Below are 23,831 nucleotides of genomic sequence, written 5' to 3' on the forward strand. Positions count from 1 at the left end.
TTTATGATGCATGGTTACTACCTTATTCTTTATTTTTAGTCATAGTTTTAGACTAGGATTGCATCTTGGTAGGTTGGGAAAATACCATAACAATCTCAACAATGGATAGAAACAAATATAACAATACGTTAGGTTGGCTAGAAAATGATAACCACTTACACTAGCTTTATTGTCATTAATTAGATAAACATGATTAGGACACGCAATGCCCGAACCAAGGAGACAGTAACTCCACCAGTGCCCCCGACAGCCCTTACTCCGATGGTCCGACAAGAGGCCTATCTAATTCAGTGGCGAAGGCTTAAGCCGGAAGCCTTCTCGGGAAACGATGAACCATGGGATGCGCAAGCCTGGCTCAAGACCGTGGAGGGCATAATGGAACAACTGGACTGGCCTGAACACGAGAAGGTCAAATGCGCATCGTTATGCCTTACCGAAAATGCCCGGAGGTGGTGGGACCGAGTAAAGGCGAAAAGACAAATAAACCAGATGCAGTGGACGGATTTGTAACAGAGTTCCTAGAAGAATTCTTCCATATACAAGTAACCAACAAGCACATTGAATTCTTACGGCAAGGTAATCTGTCAGTCAACGAAGCCGTCAAGAAGTTCGACCGCATAGCACGTCTGTGCCCAGAACTGGTCAGCACAGAAGGAGAAAGGGTCCGGTTAATATTAAAGATGCTCCGACCCGAGATAGCTCTGAACATAGCCGGCGGAGTTAATAGACCGCAGACTGCAGAGGAGCTAGTCAGCAGTGCCCTGATTACCGAGCACTATCAGGAAGCAATGAGCAAGGACAAGAACCAAGCACTGACCGGAGCACAAAAATCGCACAATACCAGAACCGACTGGAAAGGAAACTCAGGTGGAAAGAGGAAACAGTGGAACAACACAGAAAGTGGTCCAGCCAATAAGCAAACCAAGTTTCCCCAGTGTGCCACATGTGGAAAGATGCATTCTGGAGTATGTCTCCTAAGCACCAGAAGGTGCTACAACTGCGGAAAGGAAGGTCATTTGGCAAGAAATTGCCCTACTCAGTCTCAGGCACTACCTCCGCAGAACAACCAGAATAGGAGCACCCCTGCACAGCTTCACCAGATGCATACTGCCATAGAAGGGACTTCAATCAGCCATGGAAGATTGGAGGCCCCTCCCACTATGACCAATGCCAGAGTCTACTCTCTCGCTCAGGATGACGTGGCGAACGCCTCTGCCATCGTCTTAGGTCAGCTACCTAATTTCAATCAACACGCTAAAATTTTACTTAATGCTGGAAACGAACCAATATGGGAATCCATAGAGGAACCGAGACGTGTTTCGTATCCTTGGGTCGAAACTATGTCCGGGCAACTTTCTAACCTCACCATAACACCGACGTTATTCGAGAGTATACTGGAAAAGCGAACCAGTGACCAAAACCTCCAGAGAAATCAAGAGATTAAGGAACAAAGAAATACCCTTAGTAAAGGTCTTGTGGCGGAATCAACGATTCGAAGAAGCCACCTGGGAACGCGAGGACGATATGAAACAAAAGTACCTGGAGCTATTTTAAAGTTCGAGGACGAACTTTTTATGAGGTACGGGGTACTGTAATACCCACTAAGCTTGTAAGATAAATATATGAATGTGGGATTTTACCTTAGGAAATAATAGGAAGTGAGTTGAACCAAAAAGGAAATAAAATGAAATAAAAATAGGGAGAGGTCAAGGATTGAACCTTGAACCTCTTATATGATAATTCATAGAATTAATTAGTAGAAACAAATTGGGATAGAGAGAAGATATTGATAGCAAAGGAGTGAAACTTATGATAAAGGTAAGAGTAAAAGCTAACCAAAAGAAAACAAGAAAAGAGCAAGAGAAAGGCAACTTGCCTTCCTCCCTTTCTCTCCCTCTTTCTCTCTTCTCTTGCCGAAAATAAAAGAGGTTAATTAAGGGGATTCATTCCCCCTTATTTCACCATGAATGATGAGGATAAATAAACAAATAAAAATAAAAATAAAATATAAAAAAAAAAGGCTAAGGGAGAAGGAAAGCAAAAACTAAGTTTGCTACCTCTTCCCCCTTAACATAAAAGAGAATATGTAAAGGGAAAATTCTATTTTCTCTCATTTTTCACATTCTCTCCTCTCCCTCACCGAAACCGCAGTTCCCCCTCTCCTCCATTTTCGGCCCCAAGCCAAGGTTTTCTCCTAAGAAAACCTAAGATACAAGGAGGACTTAGCAAGGGAATCAAGGGAAAGGAACAAGAAGAAGAGGCTACTTCTTCTTCACCATACCTTAGATCCACAAGAGAAAAGGATGTAAGCTTCCCCTCACCTGTGGTACAAGGCTTTTATGTGCTTTTCGGATTTTATGAGGATTTTAAAACCTAGAAACAAGTTTAAGAAAATTCGGCCAAGAAGAGCTTTCAAAATCTAGTGATGTTTAAAAACTAGTCTTCATTTCATGATAGATTTTCTATGCTATGTAGAAGGGTTTTTCTTCATATTTTTATACCTATATGATACTTGATCAGTGGGGTACTTAACCCTAGAATTTCGGCCAAAAATATTTTAAGGAGGCTAGGGAAATTATTGTTCTACCAAATTAGTACAAGATTCACCCTATGAAATATTAAGGATCTTGTATTAGTTTTCTTGCTTAAAAGATATTTGAAACTAAAAGAAAACCTCTTATATGTTTCGGCCAAGAAATGGTTTAGGGTTAGGAAGACCTTTAAATTTAAATAACCATGCTCATGTGATAGAATACAAAGATCTTAAAGGATTTGTATGCTTGAATATTGCTAGAATTTCATGAACTCCTTCTTAGGGTTTTTCGGCCATGATGAGATGGATAGCTTAGAAAAGCTTAAACAAAATATTAATATGCTCAAGACCTCTGTACTATTTAGATATGGAAGTTGTTTAATGCCCTCATGCTTAATTAGGGTGTAGAAAAATTAGTTGCATGACATATAACATGTATGACCACAAGGGGTCCTAGCTTATTCATGAACCAATTTGTATATATGTTTTTTTAGTAACTTTTGCCATGAAATTTACTTAGGTTTTTCATGCTTTAGGCCACTTAAGAACCTAGCTAAAGAATGGTAGGTTTCGGCCAGGAGAAGAAAATAAAAGAAAAAGAGAAAAAGAAACCTAGAAAGCCTAAGACACAATTCATAGGTATACTCATTATGCTTGTCCTTATACATGCTATGAAACTTGTATAAATTCTCATGCTTTTAGGCTATTTGAAGCAAGTTTATATTCTGTGAGTTTCGGCCAAGTAGGATTAAAAATACCTAGAGGCCTTAGAAATGAAACCAAACGTGTTAAAAGCACTTCTTATGAAAATAGGATAATGTGTTGATTGTTTCACATGCTTGTATAATTTTTCCATGACCTAAATGAACCCTTGAATGTTTCGGTCATGAAGGAATAGATGCCCTAGAAACCCTAGGACTTAAATTAAATATGCTCATGTCACTCTACATGAAATATGATAAGTAGAAAGCCAAGGTTCAATTGCTATATGTGTTTTATGTCCTAAAATGATACTAGGGTATGTTTCGGCCATAACTATTGTATGATGCCTTGTATGAATTTATACATAAGGTTAGTCCAAGTTCACATGCTTGTATGCTTGTATGCTTGTTTGTAGCCCTAATGAGAACTTGTTAAATTTCGGCCATGACATATGTTAAGGGCTTAAAGAACTTAGGAACTAATTCAAATGTGTCAAATGTGTTTACCTTGTTCGTTGGTAAAAATGTTATAAATATGATTTAAAGTTGTCCATGCTTTTATGTCATATGGAACCTTGTTTCACACCTTAAGGTTTCGGCCATATGAAATTAGGGACTTGAGGAACTTAGAAATTAAGTTAATCATGGTTATAATGCTTCCTATGAAAATGTTATGATGATAATTTAGGTGCCACATGCTTGGATGTTGTGTTTAACCTAAATTGAGCTCTGAAGGGTTTCGGCCACAAGGGTTTAGGAAGCTTACAACCAAGATAAATATGATACCATGTTTCCTATGATAGGATATTCACAAGATACACCTTTATGCTTAATATGTATGCTTGTGATTTATGACTTATGATATGAGGTATGCATGCTTTCATGATATGATATGTGCTTAAGAAATATGCATGCTTTTATGATATGATACGTGCTTAGGGACATGCATGTTTTATGATATGATATGTGGTTAAAAATGCATGCCTTGATGATATGTTAAGTGCTTAAAAATGTGCATGCTTTAAAATGTGATATGTGGTTAATATATGCATGCTTGATGATATGTTAAGTGCTTAAAAATGTGCATGCTTTAAAATGTGATATGTGGTTAATATATGCATGCTTGATGATATGTTAAGTGCTTAAAAATGTGCATGCTTTAAAATATGATATGTGGTTAATATATGCATGCTTTGATGATATGTTAAGTGCTTAAAAATATGCATGCTTTAGAATGTGATATGTGGTTAATATATGCATGCTTTGATGATATGCTAAGTGTTTAAAAGAATGCATGCTTTATGTTATGATATGTGGTTAAAAATGCATGATTTGATGCTGTAATGTATGCGTAAGTGATGCATACTTTTATGAAGTGATGTATGCCTAAGTGATGCATACTTTTATGAAGTGATGTATGCCTAAGTGATGCATACTTTTATGACATGATGTATGCATAAGTTATGCATACTTTTATGATATGATGTGTGCCTAAGTGATGCATGCTTTTATGATACATGATATGTATGACATGTACTTTACTTTCTTTGTGAGAGGCTTGTACCAAGGGTGGGCTCCATAAGCGCCCCGGGGACTAAGGACCTCGTTAGGGATGGGCTCCTAAGTGCCCCTAGGACTAAGGGCCTAGTATGTTGCCTCGTAGGGTTCAAGACTTGCTACCTTGGACCTACAAGGTTGCGCGCAATATGTAAGTGGTACATAGACGGGATCCCCCTTATGTTGAGATTACTTTCAAGTATATATATATATATATGTAAAAGAAAATGGTTTTAAAGATCATGAGACATACACATGTTTTTCGGATACATGTTTTCCAAAATCATATTGCATACGCCTTATGATTATGCTATGTTTCATGATATGCGCTTGATTATGATATGCCATGATAAGGTATGATTAGGTTATGTTCATGCTATACCTTATAGACATGTTTCGACCATGGATTTGTTGATGCCTGATATATAGATTTTGGCCATAGATATGATGATGCCTTGATGTACATGTTTCGGCCATAGTATGATGCTTTGATATACATGTTTCGGCCATGCTTTGATATACCATGATACTTGTTTGTTATGCCATGTCTAGCTATGTTTTATGCAATGCACTATGTATATGTTTCGGCCATGGTGATGCTTGATATGCTATGACTAGTTGTGATTATATTATGATGCATGATATGCTTGAATAGAATGCTATGTTATGCCATGATTAGTTGAGATTATGACTTGTTGATGCATTCTTGATTATGTGCTGATTTTTGGCTTTAGTGAGTAGGAAAGGAACTTACTGAGCCATGAGTGCTCACAGCTTACTTTCCTTGTACCACAGATAAAGGGAAAAGCTGGATGAGCTAAAGGAGCAGCAGGAGGGGCAACGAAGATGTGTGTGGCGGTGGCTAGGCAACTAATTAAGAACCTGCTTAAAGTTTCTTTAAAGAACTATGCATTGGTATTTTATGACTTGTGATACCTAAATATGTGTGGCTTGACATTATGGTTCCACTGGATTTGATGTTATGATTTTGATGCCATGTGATAGTATAGTTCAAAAGAAATTTAAAAGAAAAGTTTTTATTAAAACTATGAAAATTATTTTAAGTCTTCCGCTGTTTTAAAAAGAAAAATTTATACGTAGAGTATCGTAGCCCCGTCCCTTAGGGTTAGCAAGGAGGGCGGGCGTTACATCTATCGTATATCTTCCTGGGCGGAGTTTGATTAAACGGAAATTTCTTGCCTTTTAGGAGAAGGGTCAAGGGTCAGCTTGTGCTTCTTGTTTTGCCTTTTTGGTGAAGCCTCTTTTTCTAAAGGAGAGCTCACAGATATTAGAGGAGGATTTGAAGGTAACTCCATAGACGTAGTAGCTATGCTCACCTCAGCTATGCAATCTTCGAATGCCACGTTAGAAGGAGGGGGGTAATGGTAAACCACGCTCAACTAACAATTCTTGTTCCTTAGTACTAGCTCTTCCGCTCTCAGATCGATTGATTCATCGATCAAGGACAAATGAATATCATCCACTGCACAAAATAAAAAATATCCTAGGTAGTGATAGTGTAAGTATAGAAATTATCAAAACTTACCAAAGGGACAGGGGGTCTCTTTTGAATGAGTCTCAAACTAAAAAGTTATAAAAAGCCTTCTTATAACCACTTTTGAATTTTAAAATATTGATTACTCAACTTAGGAAGATTGGATCCTTCTTAAGTTTTGTTGAGTCAGGAAGAGGAGGAAAGGAAGATTGCCAATTGTTAGACCAAGTGGCAGGATTTAACATCTCCACAAAGAAGAAGTGAGATTTTCAGTCCTTATTCGAGGACGACATGCCCCTGAAGAACACCGCTTTTGGTCAGGATTGGAAGAGGAAACCCTTGAGTTTCAATTTTTTTGGGATAAGTAAACAGATAAAGATTGTAGGGAGCAGGAGGAATTTCAAACAGATGAAAAACATAAGCATCCCGCACATATAACTGAAGGCATTCAGCACAAATTATTACAATGGGATGTGTAGGCTTACTTCTGATAAAAAAGGGTGAATGGGGAAACGCTGACCGATCACTAATTGGTCGGAAAAGAAAGTGATATGGTCGTCGTGAGGAAGGTGAGGACAATCGGTCGGAGAAGGAAGATGGATGTGATAAATATAAGCAATTTCATATATGAATTAGAGGTAAGCTCGATTAGAGGTGTTAATGCTTGAAGAAGTAGAGATATAGCAAGGGAAAAAGACTCTTGGCCCATGGCAGAACAAAACTTAAATAGAGGATGGTCAACTTATTGGGTTATTGGGGATTCGAGAAAGAAGGAATATGGAGGAATGAAGGTCGTCGGAGAAGATAATGGAAAGGAGGAAGGTCACCGGAGAAAATAAACCAGAGAAAAGGAAGCATGAAGTGCGAAGAACCCACTTCGTTTAGGGATTTATAGAGAAGAATGTAATTGCCACTGTTAGATTGAAACATCTCACTTAAGGAGGATCATTGATTTGCAAAATTGAGCATGCTAGTGCATTATACTAGATGGTTGACGGTAGAAACATTACAGATAATGAGTAGAGGAGCCACATGGCATCCACCTATAAATAGACATTTTTGAGGGACGTGACAAGCGAGCCATTTTATAGCAAAAAATGTCTTTCCCCATGTCCTCGGTACTAGCCCTAGCAGAGGGCAGTTCATTTTTGAAAAAAGCATCAAGTACCTAAGGCACGATCAAGAACATGATTCTTGAAAATCACCAAGTATAGAAGGTGAGTGAACGAGACTAAAACTTGAGTCCATTCAGTCGCCTACATCTCCTTCAACTAGACTTGAGAGGGAGGTTAGCGATACGAGTTATAGCGAGTGAATCTAGAAGATGACGTGGTAGTCAAAGTCAAGATAATGTGGCGGTCAAAGTCAGGATAGAGGAACATTCCACAATTGGTTCTATTGATCACACAACTTCAAAATTCTTGGGTCCTACTTGCACGGCTCTAAAGCATGGCGTTCGGATAAGACTTATCGGGTACACACCTGGTCGAGTATAAGGACTCTAGGATTTTAATCTAAAACTAAAGAAATAAGGCGCTTGGTCAGTAAATAGCTAGTCGGGTTCAAAGGAGCTTGGCCAGATGAAAGGTTGTCCGGGCTCTAGGCACTCAAGTCTCGTAAAAATCTTAATATAAGATTGGTCGGATAAAGCCTGAACATAAGGCTCTCTGTATAAGACCGGCCGGGCAAACAATGAGCGGGCTCAAAGACACTTAGCCTCATAAACCTCTTTATACTAGATCGGTCAGATAAAGGCTAGTCGAACATAAGGCTATTTGAGTACGCCCGATAGGACAAATACCGAGCGAGCTCAAAGACACTTAGCCTTATAAACCTCTTTATACTAGATTGGTTGGATAAAGGTCGGTCGAACATAAGACTCTCTGTGTATGCCTGGTTGGACAAAGACCGGGCGGGCTCAAAGGCATTTAGCTTCATAAATCTCTTTATACTAGATCAGCTAGATAAACACTAGTCAAACATAACGCTCTCTGTGTACTCCAGGCCAGCTCAAAGATACTTAGCCTCATAAACCTCTTTATATTAAATCGGTCGAATAAAAGTCGGTCAAACATAAGGCTATTTTTGTACACCCAATGGGATAAAGACCGGGCAAGTTCAAAGACACTTAGCCTCATAAACCTCTTTATACTAGATTGGCCGCATAAAGCCTTATTGAACATAAGGCTCTCTGTGTATGTCCGGCCGGACAAAGACCGGGCAGGCTCAATGACAGTTATCCTCATAAACCTCTTATACTAGATTGGTCAAGTAAAGGTCGGTTGAACATAAGACTCTCTGTGTATACCCGAATTTACAAAGACTGGGCCGACTTAAAGGCACTCATCCTTAGGAAACACTGCATATATGGTCAGCCAAGCAAAGGTTAACCAGATTTATGTTAATTGATGTCATATGGTCCCTCAAATAGAGCTCTAACATACACGATGTATCATATGACTTTTTGAATGGATCTTTGGCATATTGTGGGTACTATATTAGTTTCTGAACATATCTTAGCAGTATTTAACACATGATAGAGCATATTGATACCAATACAGGTTAAAGGTGCTTCATTTCATAGGGCTTACTATAAATGTCATGCCAAATGAAAGATTAGTCCGAAATATATTCAATGAATGACATTTTAGTTAAACGGTTGGCTCAAGGACCAACCGGGATATATTTAGTAGACAAGCAGCAGACAACATTCTGACAGCCTGTCAAAGTTATTGGGGAATATTCCTTGATAATTTCCTCACTAATTGATCTGTTGCAACAGTATACTCCAACAACCTCATCAAAGTCCTAAGTCATAAGTGACAAAAGAGCTACATGTGTGGGTAGAAAAAAAATTTCTCGGACTATCATTGTCGATTGTACTCTTTTCATCACCTAACAAACTCTGACATAAAGGGTCACCTCACGATCGTGGAGGTTGTGAGAGATGGTATATAAAGGGGAGATCCTCTTCGTTGTTAAGGTACGCAATTGGCATCATATACTGATCCAATTTGAAGGCTAGGGAGATGGCGCGTTGGATCTGGTGGATGATTTGTTGACTGGCGGATGACTTCTTTACCTTGGAATGGAACTTTCCTTTGATCCTGCGCACAATCAAATGATCCAACCAGACATTAGTGACCAAAGATCAGGGAAGGGGTCCTTGGCAAGACCCTCCGATACTTAAGACAGTACGACACTAGATGGAAGAATGACGAACAATAGTGAAAGTGCTTGTGCGAGAGTAAGGTGTAGATGATGCCAATTGTGTACCTTGAAAATGGAGATGATCCCCCCCTTTATATATCACCTCTCACAACCACCGTGATCATGAGGTGGCCCCTTGTGTTAGAGTTTGTTATGTGATGGAATGAGTACAGTCTGCAATGATAATCCGAGGAACGTTTTTTCTACCCACAGATATACATCTTTTATCGCTTATGACTTAGGCCTTTGATGAGGTTGTTGGAGTATACTATTGTAACAGATCAATTATTAAGGAAATCCCTAAGGAATATTCCCTAATAACTTTGATAGGTTGTCAGAATATTATTTGCTGCTTGTCTGCTAAATATATCTCAGTCGGTCCTTGAGTCGGTCGTTTAACTGGAATGTCTTTCATTGATTATATTTCTAACTGATCTTTCATTTGACCAGGCATTTAGAGTAAGCCATATGAATTGAAGCACCTTTAACCTGTATTGATATCAATATGCTCTGTTGTGTGTTAAATACTGCTAAGATATGTTCAGAGACTAATGTAGTACCCACAATATGTCAAACATCCATTCAAGGAGTCATATGATAAATCAAGTATGTTATAGCTTTATTTAGGGACTATATGACATCAAGTAACTTAATCTGGTCGACCTTTGCCTTGTCGACCATATACGCAGTGTTTCCTAAGGATGAGTGTCTTTAAGCCCGCCTAATTTTTGTCTAGCCAGGAATACACAGAGAGCCTTATGTTCAACTAACCTTTAGCCAACCGATCTAGTATAAAGAAGTTATAAGGCTAAGTGTCTTTGAGGCTGCCCAGTCTTTGTCCGGTCGGACGTACACAGAGAGCTTTATGTTCGACGGGACTTTATTCGGTCGATCTAGTATAAAGAGGTTTATGAGACTAAGTGTCTTTGAGATCACTTGGTCTTTGTCTGGCCATGCATACACAGAGAGCCTTATGTTCGACCAGCCTATATCCGACCAATCTAGTATAAAGAGGTTTATAAGGCTAAGTGTCTTTGAGCCTGCCCAGTCTTTGTCCGGCCAGACATACACAAAGATCCTTAAGTTTGATTGGCCTTTATCTGACCGATCTAGTATAAGAGGTTTATGAGGCTAAGTGTCTTTAAATCCACTCGGTCTTTGTCCGACCGGGCATACACAGGGAGCCTTAAGGTCGACTGGCCTTTATCCGTCTGATCTAGTCTAAAGATGTTTATGAGGCTAAGTGTCTTTGAGCCCACCGAGTCTTTTTCCGACTGGACAAATATAGAGTGTCTTATGTTTGACCGACCTTTATCCGACCAATCTAATATAAAGAGGTTTATAAGGCTAAGTGTCCTTGAGCCCACCCGATCTTTGTTCGACCAGGCATACACAGAGAGCCTTATGTTCGACCTACCTTTATTCGCTGATCTTATATTAAGATCTTTACAAGACTAGAGTGCCTAGAGCCCGGATATCCTTTCATTTGGCCGAGCTCGTTTGTGTTGGTCACTACTCGAAATTCCGTTCTGCTTCCCCTGTACAAAAAATTGTACAAGCACAGAACTTTCCTAACAACCTATGTGTTCCTCATGAGTTAAACTTGAATTGGAAACGAAACTTAACATTTTTACTTCAAGTTCAACTCATGTGTTCTTCAGTAGTTAAAACTTGGATTGCAAATGATTCTTAACATTATTAATCCAAGTTCATCCCATATTACAGAAGTTGATTAAATATCAATTTCAAGGATTGGCTTCCAGGTTAAACATGGCGAGGTACTTGGCCTTCTTGGGTATGGGATTATCCATCACTTTCTAGACAAAGCCTTTCAAATAAATTGGATATTTAAACTTCTTACAGTAACCCTAGGTTTAACTATAGAGACCTCAATAGAAGTATAAGATCAAAATACTAAACTGAAACACAAAGAAAAATAAACACGAAATCGCTAGCCTAAAATCGATAGCCTCTTATGTTGGTACTTCAGGATCCATTGAAAGAATATGAACTAATTATGAAGCGGAAACTAATAATTAGTTATACCTTTCATTGAAGATTTAATAACCTCTTGATCTTCTATTATATTCCTCTCCTCCTCTAGGATGTCGTCTGGGCGACGATCTACCAAGATGAAATCCACCCAAACCTTCTTCTTCCTTCCAAGCTTTCGGCCACCAAAGGGATATCACAACTAGAGAAACTCCTTTCTCTTCTTCTTCACCTCCAAGTATCCGACCACCAATGGAACTCCAAGCTTGATGTCGCCGGCCACAAAGAAGTAGAAGAAAAGAAGAAGATGAAGGGCCGACCACCAAGGAAAGGAAGAGGAAATAGAAGATGTATTAAACCATAAGGCACCACCTCCTCTTCTTTTATAATCCTTGGTGAATGAAAAAAAAAGGAAAGTTTTAAAACAAAATTAAAACTTCCTTTTAATCGTCTATCATGGCCGGCCACACCCTTTTCATCAAACGAGGAAAGATTTTAAACAAAAATTAAAATCTCTCTTTTAAAATTCCTTTTGTGGATAGCTATAAAAGGAATGTTTTATAAAATTAAAATCTTTCTTTTAAATCCTTTTGTGGATGTCTATAAAAGGGAAGATTTCAATAATTAAAATCTCTCTTTTAAATCCCTTTTATGGATCTCTATAAAAAGAAAGATTTTAATAAGATAAAAACTCCTTTTATTTCCTTTGTGACCGATCTAAAAAAGGAAAGTTTTATAATTAAAATCATTCTTTTAAATCCTTTTTATGGATCTCTATAAAGAAAAGATTTAACAAAAAATAAAACTTCTTTTTCTAATTTATGTGTGGTCGGCCCCTTGCTTGGGCACCAAATAAGGCTTGGGCTCCAAACTTGGCTTGGCTGACCCCTTGCTTGGACACCAAGCAAGGCTTGGCCGACCCTAGCTTAAGCTAAGAAGTTGGGGTTTGGCTGGACATAAATCTTTATATGAGAGACTACAATAGGGACCTAGAGGAGGAATTAGATTTGATCTCTCGATGAGCTTGAGCTTCCCGTGTTCGCCCCGAATACCCAACTCAAGTTCATCAATAATAACTCATACCACTAAAGAGTTTTTATTGAACTACAGCACCAATCCCAAATTATATTATGGGCTCCTTCTTATCATGAATGCAATAATCTCTCTGTATTTAAGATATCGAATCTCCATTAATTAAATAAGTTACTGACACTCACTTAATTAACATCTAGCTCCAAGAGTAGTACCACTCAACTTTATTGTCATGCCAGACTAAATTCACCTGCAGAGTTTACATGACAATCCTTATGAGCTCCTCAAGGGGGCATCATCAACCTAAATAATTAGGACACAGTTTCCTTCTATAATCAACAACACACCATATAAATAATATTATTTTCGTAACTTATCGGGTCTATTGATTTAATGAACTAAATCTCACCCATTGATAAATTAAAGAAATAAATACTAAATATATGTGTTTGTCATTATATCGGGATTAAGAGTACACACTTCTATAATAACAGAGATCCTATTCTTTTATGCAATCAGTATAAAAAGAACAACATCAAATGGTCCTGCTCAATACACTCAGAGTGTATTAGTGTAATTTTATAGTCAAGATAAACTAATACTAAATCACACTTCGACCATTCCAATGAATTGTCCCTATTTATTTTGGTCATGAGCTACTATTTATAATTTATAAGGAACTGATAACATGATCTTCTGTGTGACACGACACACCATGTTATCTATAATATAAATTAAATGAACAACTACATTGAACATAAATGAAGATATTTAACCAACGTGATTCTTAATTCAAAATAAATGTTTATACAAAATGCTAGACTTTTAGTATACATTCTAACAATCTCCCATTTATACTAAAAGACTATGCTGCCATATATGCTGCCATAAATCTGATTCCCATCCCCTCAACATGCCCATCAAAAGGTCTCACCGGAAGGACCTTAGTGAAAGGGTCTGGAAGGTTATCTGCTAATGTATTCTTGGCGACAACAACTTCTCCTCGCTTTACGATGTCTCATATCAGGTGGTACTTGCGCTCAATGTGTTTACTTGTCTTATGGTCTCGTGATTCCTTCGAGTTTGCTACTGCACCACTATTATCACAATAAACTATGATAATTTTGGGCAAACCAGGAATCACATCTAAGTCCATCAAAAAATTCCTGAGTCATACAGCTTCTTTGGCTGCCTCAGAAGCTGCTACATACTCAGCTTCCATGGTGGACTCTGAAACGCACTTCTGCTTAACACTCTTCCATGCTATGGCTGCACCTCCCAAAGTAAACACATACCCCGAGATTGACTTACTATTGTCCTTATCTGATTGGAAGTCAGAATCCGTGTAACCCACAGGGAGCAAATCATCTGCCTGGTAAACCAGTATATAATCTCTAGTTCTTTTCAGGTACTTTAATATATGTTTTACGGCAGTTCAATGTCCCTGTCCTGGATTACTTTGATATATGCTAACCATGCCCACGATAAAATAAATATTTAGTCTCGTACATAGCATTACATACATTAAGCTTCCTATAGTCGAAGCATAAGGAACTGTCTTCATCTCCTCAATTTCCTTTGGTGTCTTAGGAGACATCTCTTTAGATAAAGATACTCCATACCGAAAAGGTAAGAAACCTTTCTTGGAGTTTTATATACTAAAACGAGCAAGGATAGTATCGATATATGAAGCTTGGGATAAGCATAACATTTTTTTCTTGCAATCCCTTATTACTTTGATGTCTAGAATATGTCCATATTCTCCCAAGTCCTTCATATCAAACTATTTGGACGACAATACCCTTTGGTGTCTTAGAAGACATCTCTTTAGATAAAGATACTCCATACCGAAAAGGTAAGAAACCTTTCTTGGAGTTTTATATACTAAAACGAGCAAGGATAGTATCGATATATGAAGCTTGGGATAAGCATAACATTTTTTCTTGCAATCCCTTATTACTTTGATGTCTAGAATATGTCCATATTCTCCCAAGTCCTTCATATCAAACTATTTGGACGACAATACCCTTACGTCTGATAATACTTTGACATTATTGCCAATGAATAAAATATTATCTACGTATAGTACAAGAAATACCACCACGTTTCAGTCACTCTTCTTGTATACACAAGACTCATCCGGACATTGAATAAATCCATAAGACTGGATCACTTCACTAAATCGAATGTTCTAAGATCTTGAAGCTTGCTTTAGTCCATAAATACACCGATTGAGCTTACATACGAGATGCTCTTTGCCCTTTGCAATGAATCCCTCTGGTTGCTTCATATGGATGTTTTCTTCAAGACTTCCATTAAGGAAAGCTGTCTTGACAACTATTTGCCAAATCTCATAATCCATATGAGCAGTAATAGATAAAAGAATCCGGATAGACTTAAGCAAGACTACCGGTAAAAAGGTTTCCTCATAATTGATTCCCTCTTTCTGAGTATACCCTTTCGCAACAAGCCTCGCTTTAAAGGTTTCCAACTTCCCATCTGCCCCTCTTATTCTTTTGTAGACCCACTTACATCCAATGTCTTTTACATCATTTGGTGATTCTACTAGCTCCCAGACTTTATTAGAATACATAGATTCTATTTTAGAGTTCATTGCACTTTGCCAAGATGCTGCATCTTTTCTTGGAGTGCTTCATCATAAGTGCAGGGATCAGGTTCATGTTTACCAGGGATCAAATCGAAGACTCTCCCAAAAATATGAATCTATCAGGTTACCGAACAACTGTCATGCCCCAGAGGATACCTTGCCAGACAAAAATTTGGCAACATCTCCCCTGTACAGGTGACAATCTGAAGCATTACTACCTACAAAATATACATCAGCCATATTCGGCTGGAATATATACACAACCATACAATTTATATCATCAACCCACTCAGTTGGAACAAAATAAACACAACCACGCATTTTAATAAGCCTACACGGTTGAAAGTAAACACACAACAACGTAAACACAGCGGAAAACACAAAATAATATGAACATAAGACTAACAATGACACTAACAAAAATACCTGCACCCACCAGACTAAACTCCAAAAATCCACAATGACTTGTTCAAAAGCAAAAAATGCAAAATTAACATGTCACCCAAACAATAACAAAATCCAAAAAGGAAACTATCGTCGTGTGTGATGTGGGACTGGCAGCCGGGACTCTCCAAGCACCCATGACTCATCTACCTATTACCTGGCGAAAGAAAAACCATTTTGTGGGGTGGTGAGTATTGGAACTCAGCGGGTAAAGAAAAAAAATAGTGCATGAACATAACATATAAGTAGAGAGTGTCAACAGTTTACAGTCTCATAAGAGGAAATAACAGATACTAAAATAGAATCAAAATAAATGCTCATACTTGAAACCATATCCTAGGCTAGGTATAGTAGGTCAGAACTGGTACTAATCTGCTACAGTACTGCTCATAACTACAGAGGTAATAAGTAAGGTATATACAAATTTCCAATGACTAAACATCTACAATGAGAATATATCTCAACACAAGTAAGCATATCAGCATATGTGAACAACAGCAGTAAGTAAGTAATAATAGCATATATAGGTAGCAGCAGCCAAAGAAAATATAATAACAACAGCGTATGCACGGATGGTCACTCCCGCCCACCTCTCTGCACCATGACCACTGTATGGTCGAGAGGTCGGGTCAGTAACAGATTGTACACCACTCCAGCTACCACTCTCACGATTGGCCGAGGGGACAGTTGCATAGTAGCTAACTAGCTACATCTGCAACGGGGCCCCTGCTGCTCGTAACTCCAGCTACCACTCTCCATGAGTGACCGAGTACGACACGACAGGACAAGCAGCATCACCTCCAGCTACCACTCTCTCGAGTGGCCGAGGATGCGACCCTCGTCAACGACTCTCTCGACCGTAAGGGAGAATTGGTCGTTGACATGCATACCATGACATGATGCGCCAAATGCAACAATCATCATACAAATATAAACAAAATTTTTGGTATACTACATGATAATACATTAAAAACAACAGTCAAAGCATATAAACATGGTATCTAGTATCTGCTACTGATCATGGACTCCAACAAGAGACTGTATAGATATGGAAACAAATTTCTCAAAGATCGTGTGGAAGTATCAAGCGCAGGAAAATAAGAGTGGAGTTAAGGTAAAAGTAATTTCTTATCCAAAATAGTTCATGCACCAAAGTCAAAGTACTAAAAGAAACAAAGTAATAAGTACCCGCCTTAAATGTAGATCGTATCAAAATAAATCCCTCGTTGTGATGTCGTCTCGAATCACAAACCTGCAATCCCGTAATGTGCATCTTAGTTAATCAGACTTACAATATTTAGCTAAACCCCAAGATCCAACCAAAAGGGAAAACCCAAATCTAAACGATCCCTAATTATCCTAATTATGATTAACTTCAATTAATCTAATCCAGGGATCAAATTAGAATTAACCTCATTTAATCCTTCTTATTGACTAGATTAGGTTTATTCATCAATTAACCCTAATCATCTCATGACCTAATTAAATTAGCTTATCCCTAAACATTCCACACCCAATTTGGATTTACCTTCATGCACGAATCAAGGAAATACGTACCCAAAACCAATTGTACCATCATCCATCTGTAACCGAAGAAGCTTGCTCCCGAAAATTGGTGGTCGGAACTAGGTAGAGTTGCTAATCTCCAAATCAGGTGCCCTATAACACCACCATCCCCTCCAAAATTGAGCATTAGATCAAATTACTGATTTATAACCTCTAAACCCATAGCTTATCTTAACCGACCCCTTCTTCTCCAATCAGATCTCTAGCAGTAGATACAGCAAAGAAGATCCGTGACCATGTGGCGCTGGCACTGTGGTTTACGACGAGAAGGAAAGCTAGGGCACAACGACTGCGGCTGGGGCACGACGACTGCGACTAGGGCATAGCAAAAATGGCAATGCTACAGCTCCAGCGCCGGCCCAAAGTAGTTGATAGTGACCCCTTGCTCGTGGTCGATGAGAACTCAGAGAGAGGAAGGAGAAGCTTGGTCGAGTGTGGCGTCGGGGTGCGTCCGTGCGGAGATGGCCGAGGAAGGAAGAGGAAGCCGCCAATCAGGCAGAGGAAAGGCTTCGGCGCAGAGAGGAGAGGAACGAGGGTGGAGAAGGGGTCGGCGGTGAGGAGATGGCTAGGGCTCGGTGGTGCTGCGGTGACGCGAGGAGGAAGTCGGCGACGGGTGAGGGAGGAAGAGAAGAAGCTCGGCGCTGGAGGGGAAAAAAGGAGGTGTCGGGTAGGTTATTAGGGTTGGAGGGATTTTATAACAAATACTTAGGTTTAGTGCAATTAAACCCTAAGTTGATTCCTTAATCAACTCCTACTTCCGGGTATTCCTAACAGGCTTTTATTGGCCCTATTAGTGCATCCCCTCTATATACATCATACGAGCCCTAATTAAATCCCAGAAAATTTCTAAAAATTTCATTAAGGTTTTTCTTCCATTAAACCTTATTATTTAATTATATTTGTTTCCGTATTTTACATTCTCCCCCACTAATAAAAAATTTGGTCCCCAAATTTACTTCTCAACTCAGGGATCCTTATATGAGAGTAACAACCAAACAACATACTCATATACTAGTCCATTATAGTGGCATGATCAAATCCTTAACCGAAAAGGATGCTTCTGTGGGTTATGGACTCATCTTGCTTCCACTGCACCACTCTAATATTCTGCCTTCACTTGTTGACACACAAAGAACCAGACTTCAAAGTTCACAATATCATCCTCTGCAATTTCCCTTTCCATAATTGATATATATATAGGGAGCCTTAGACCTATGAAAGAGTATGTCGGTCTCCTACTGATCAAGCTAATAAGAGTAAATCAATCGTCTACTAACCAAACCAACGCGGGTAAATCACTCTATACATAGGGTCCATAAAAATATCTAGGGCACTGTAAACCTAAATAGCAATATCAAGGACTCCTCATGTCCGTACAACAAACATACCCAAAAATAAGATCATTGGCACAAAGTCTGTAATCTAATCTTCAACTAAAATCACCAACTTCATAAATATCAAGGCATTATACTCTTTAAGTTACTATCAACCTCAAAGACTAAATAATAGACCATCAAGTCTAATATCCACTAATAACAACATATCACCACATCTGATCTAACCAAAGACTGACACAACACAAATCATACATGGCATAAACACTTGGTACAAACAACTAAACAAGTACACATGGTATAAACAACTACCCAAGTACTAATAAATATGTATGATAAACATTTACAAACATACCTCTTATAGCTTGGAGATGTCCTGCCGCTGCCTGGTCCTAAAGCCCAAAAAGTCACATCGAAAAATCAAAATATAAAAAGAAAAATTGAACACTGATAAGTTGAAATTGTTATCAGATTAACTCGAAAATACAGAACACAAAAACAATAGACATCATAAACCTATGGCTCTGATACCAAAAATTGGTATCAGATTAACTCGAAAATCCAAAACATGGAAACAAATCGCAAAAACCTGAAATATAAAAATAGGCTTCGCAACTTGGCTCTGATACCATAAAATTGGTATCAGATTAACTCAAAGAATCCAAAAGGAAAAGCAAGTATCGTAAACCTCACTCTGATACCACTAAATTGTCACGCCCCATAGGATACCTTGCCAGACAAAAATCCGGCAGCATCTCCCCTGTACGGGTGACAATCTGAAGCATTACTACCGAAAAAATATACATCAGCCACATTCGGCTGGAATATATACACATCCACGCAATTTATATCATCAGCCCACTCGGCTAGAATAAAATAAACACAACCACGCAGTTTAATAAGCCTACATGATTGAAAGTAAACACACAACAACGTAAACGCAGTAGAAAACACAAAACAATATGAACATAAGACCAACAACGACACTAACAAAAATACTTGCACCCACCAGACTAAACTCCAAAAATACACATTGACTTGTTCAAAAGCAAAATACGCAAAATTAACATGTCACCCAAACAATAACAAAATCCAAAAAGAAAACTATCATCATGTGTGACGTGGGACTGGCAGGCGGGACTCTCTAAGCATCCATGACTCATCTACCTGTTACCTGGCGAAAGAAAAACCATTTTATGGGGTGGTTAGTATTGGAACTCAGAAGGTAAAGAAAAAAAAATAGTGCATGAATATAACATATAAGTAGAGAGTGTCAACAGTATACAGTCTCATAAGAGGAAATAACAGATACTAAAATAGAATCAAAATAAATGCTCATACTTGAAATCATATCCTAAGCTAGGTATAGTAGGTCAGAACTGGTACTAATCTGCTACAGTACTGCTCATAACTACATAGGTAATAAGCAAGGTATATACAAATTTCCAATGACTAAACATCTACAATGAGAATATATCTCAACACAAGTAAGCATATCAGCATATGTGAACAACAATAGTAAGTAAGCAATAACAGCATATATAGGCAGCAGCAGCCAAAGCAAATATAATAACAACTGCGTATGCATGGATGGTCACTCCCGCCCACCTCTCTGCACCATGACCCTTGTATGGTCGAGAGGTCAGGTTAGTAACAGACTGTACACCACTCCAGCTATCACTCTCACGAGTGGGCGAGGGGGCAGTTGCATAGTAGCTAACTAGCTACATCTGCGACAGGGTCCATGACATGATGCAACTCAAACAATGAGTGGCCGAGTGCGGCACGACAGGACAAGCGGCATCAATTCCAGCTACCACTCTCTCGAGTGGCCGAGGATGCGACCTTGGTCAATGACTCTCTCGACCACAAGGGAGAATTGGTCATTGACATGCATTCCATGACATGATGCGCCAAATGCAATAATCATCATAGAAATATAAAAAAAAAATTTGGTATACTACATGAAGCCAGCATGCTCAATATAATACATAATAAACAATAGTCAAAGCATATAAATATGGTATCTACTATCTGCCACTAATTATGGACACTAACAAGAGACTGTATAGATATGGAAATGAATTTCTCAAAGATCGCATGGAAGTATCAAGTGCAGGAAAATAAGAGCGGAGGCAAGGTAAAAATAATTTCTTATCCAAAATAGTTCATGCACCAAGGTCAAAGTACTAAAAAAAACAAAGCAAGAAGTATCCGCCTTAAATGTGTTAGTTAGAGCCCTAGAGCCAATCATTTGATGATTGTATGGACTCATTGTATCATATTATTGTATATTAATAAAGGCATTTGTTTGGTTATTATACTTATTTGTATTAGTGCTAAATAGACTAAGTATAATAGCGTCCTTGAGTAGAAGGTTCATACCTATATCAATCGATTATTTGAATCGATAGCGAGATGATATAGGGAACACTACTCTAAATCATTCCTAGTCGAGTATTAACATTCAGGGACAATGTTAATGCAATAAGACTAGCATGTAGGTCAGCTCGATGACTTGATCTCACAAGTCATGGATATAGAGATATCAAGCTGGCACATGGGTATACATTGGAGAATGTATACTGAATGACCCGCCATGAGAAAGTATCATGGATCGTTATATGAGTGTCATATACTTTCTCATGTGGCTATTAGTATGACTATTAGTCCTTAGACCTGAGGTCACCATGGATCCCTACATAAGGAGTTATGTACTTTGGTTTCGTCAAACGTCACCCGTAACTAGGTGGACTATAAAGGCGATTACTGGGTATATAACGAATTATGCAGAGGGATGTGAGTGATGTAGATGAGATCTATCCCTCCCATATGACGGGAGCGACATCGGTATTCTTGATAGAGTGAGACCACTAAGTGCATGGCCATGCCCAAATGAGTCAACATTAGATGTTGAGCTCATTTGATCGAGTGAGTCTACTTAGAGTTCAAGATTTAGATTGATTAGAGGATGACACGGTCTATGGCTCATATTGATCAATCTAGATGTCTAGGATAGAAGGACAATATCACATATTGTGAGGAGTCACAATTAGTAGTCACAAGGTGATGTTGGATCTCAACATTCTTGTAACTTGGGTAGTAATGATGTGTTGCTAGATACCGCTCATTACTTATGCTCCTAAATGAGTTTAGGGGCATTGCCAACGTTACAAGAACCTATAGGGTCACACACTAAGGACAATTAGATGGAGATTTGGTTCATACGATGAACCAAGAGGATTAGATTCATTTGATGAATCAAATTGGATTAAGAGTAATCCAAATTTGGCTAATTGAGTTAGACTCAAGTTGATTCATGCATTTAATGAGTCTAATTTAGATTATGACTCATTAGATCAATTTAATTTAATGAATTAGATTCATTATATTAAGTTGGCTTGAATCAAATGGTTAGATTAGATCAACCATGAGAGAGATTGAGTCAAGTTTGACTTGACTAGAGAGGAAGAGGAAGAGTCAAGTTTGACTTGACTCTTTGCCACATCATGAGTGAGGTGGCAAGATGTGGAACAACAGTGTTGTTCCACATCATCTTGGTTTGCCACCTCATGGAGGTTACAAGCCTCCATTGCATTTAATGTAGCCGGCCACATTAAATGAGTGGAGGTTACTCATTTGCCACATCATTGTGAGGTGACAAGATGTGGACCAATGGTAATGGTCCACATCTTCATGATGTGCCACATCATAGGAGTTACACAACACCTCTTAATGGCCTCCACTTAATTAAGTGGAAATGGGGGTTACACAACAAAATGTGGCCGACCACTTTAGTGAGGGGAATGAAATGAATTTTTGATTCAAGCCTCATTTACTCCTTTCTTCTTCCTCAAGCTATCCCTCTCCCTCTCCTCCTTGCTTGGCCGAATCTTACCAAGGTGCTAGCACACCTTTGTGTGAGGTTTTTCTCCACCTACGTGTCCGTGTGGATACTTCTAGAGGACCGACGCTTGACGGTCTAGAGATCCGGCAACTCCATGGACGAGCGGGAACGCGAAAGGGCACGCAACAAGGGTAAATCTCTTAATATGTAGATCTAGGAGTAGATCTAAAAGGTTTTTCAAACTCGTACTCGTATTTATCGTTCGGTTTTCCTTGCACGGATCCGTTGGCCTTGGGTGATTCGGGGTTTCCGCGACGCGAAAAGCGGTTTTCGCGGCCCGAAGAACCCAACAGTGGTATCAGAGCCACGTGCAAGGCTTGTACGAGTTTGATTTTTGGTTTTATGAAAACTAAAGTTTCTGTAATTTTTTGTAAAATTATGTTTTTATAGTTTTTATGGGTAATTTTTCCGTAGAAGTGAAGCACAAGTGTCTCGGCACTTGTAGGCTTCGGCTACCGGAAAGAGTTTTCTAAAACGGCTTCGTTTTGCCCCAAATCCATTTGGGGTAGCGGGCTTGGGTGCCATTAGATCGCAAAGGAGCAACTCACGATGGTTATATCGTGGGTAGGGGTACTGCCCCTAACCCCGCAAGGGGATTTGCTCCGCGATTGCACTCGAAATCGCTAAAAACGAACCTGCCGGGAAGATTTTTCCGAAACGGTAATGTCTCGACCCAAATCATTTTGGGACAGAGAGTTTGGGCACTGTTGGATTGCAAAGGAACCCTCGCGATGGTTAGATCGTGGGTACTGGCGCTGCCCCTAGCCCCGCAAGGGGATCCGTTCCGCGATTGCACCCGAAACCGCTAAACGGGACCACCAGGAAATTTTACTCGTAAAAATTGTAAAAATTATTTTTAAAATTATAGAAAATTATGAACATATATAATTTTGAATTATATATTAATTTTGTGATAGTCATGGCCCAAAAACCCAATATGATTGGATTGTGTTGTAATTCATAATACGGCCTGCGTGCCGTTATGTGTTTGCAAGTGTTGTATTATATTCGCGACCTGCGCGTCATGCCTTCTCTTATATTCTTGTTATAAATTAGATTTAGACTCGAATGTAACTCGAGTTTCAAATTGTAATGTATAAATTGGAGCGGTGGAGGGTCCACACGAGACGGAGTTCCGAGGCGGGCACGAGCAACACAAGGTGGCCAAAGGGAGGAGCTTGGAGAAGCTGTTGACCCTAGGTTGACCATTCGATCTTCTCATTGGCTTGAGAAGATCATAGTAGGGCCATGACTAAATCACAAATAGATTAATTAGTTAATTGTTTATGTATATGATGCATGTTTAATAAGTAATTAATTAATTAGTGCCTTACGATTAGATTAGATCTAAGTCGTGCACATGATGCACCCTTGCGATTAGATTAGATCTAAGTCGTGCACAAGATGCATCCTTTTCGATTAGATTAGATCTCAATCGAACCAACTCTAATG

This window comes from Zingiber officinale, chromosome 11B (assembly GCF_018446385.1).
Source record: "Zingiber officinale cultivar Zhangliang chromosome 11B, Zo_v1.1, whole genome shotgun sequence".
Taxonomy (NCBI): domain Eukaryota; kingdom Viridiplantae; phylum Streptophyta; class Magnoliopsida; order Zingiberales; family Zingiberaceae; genus Zingiber; species Zingiber officinale.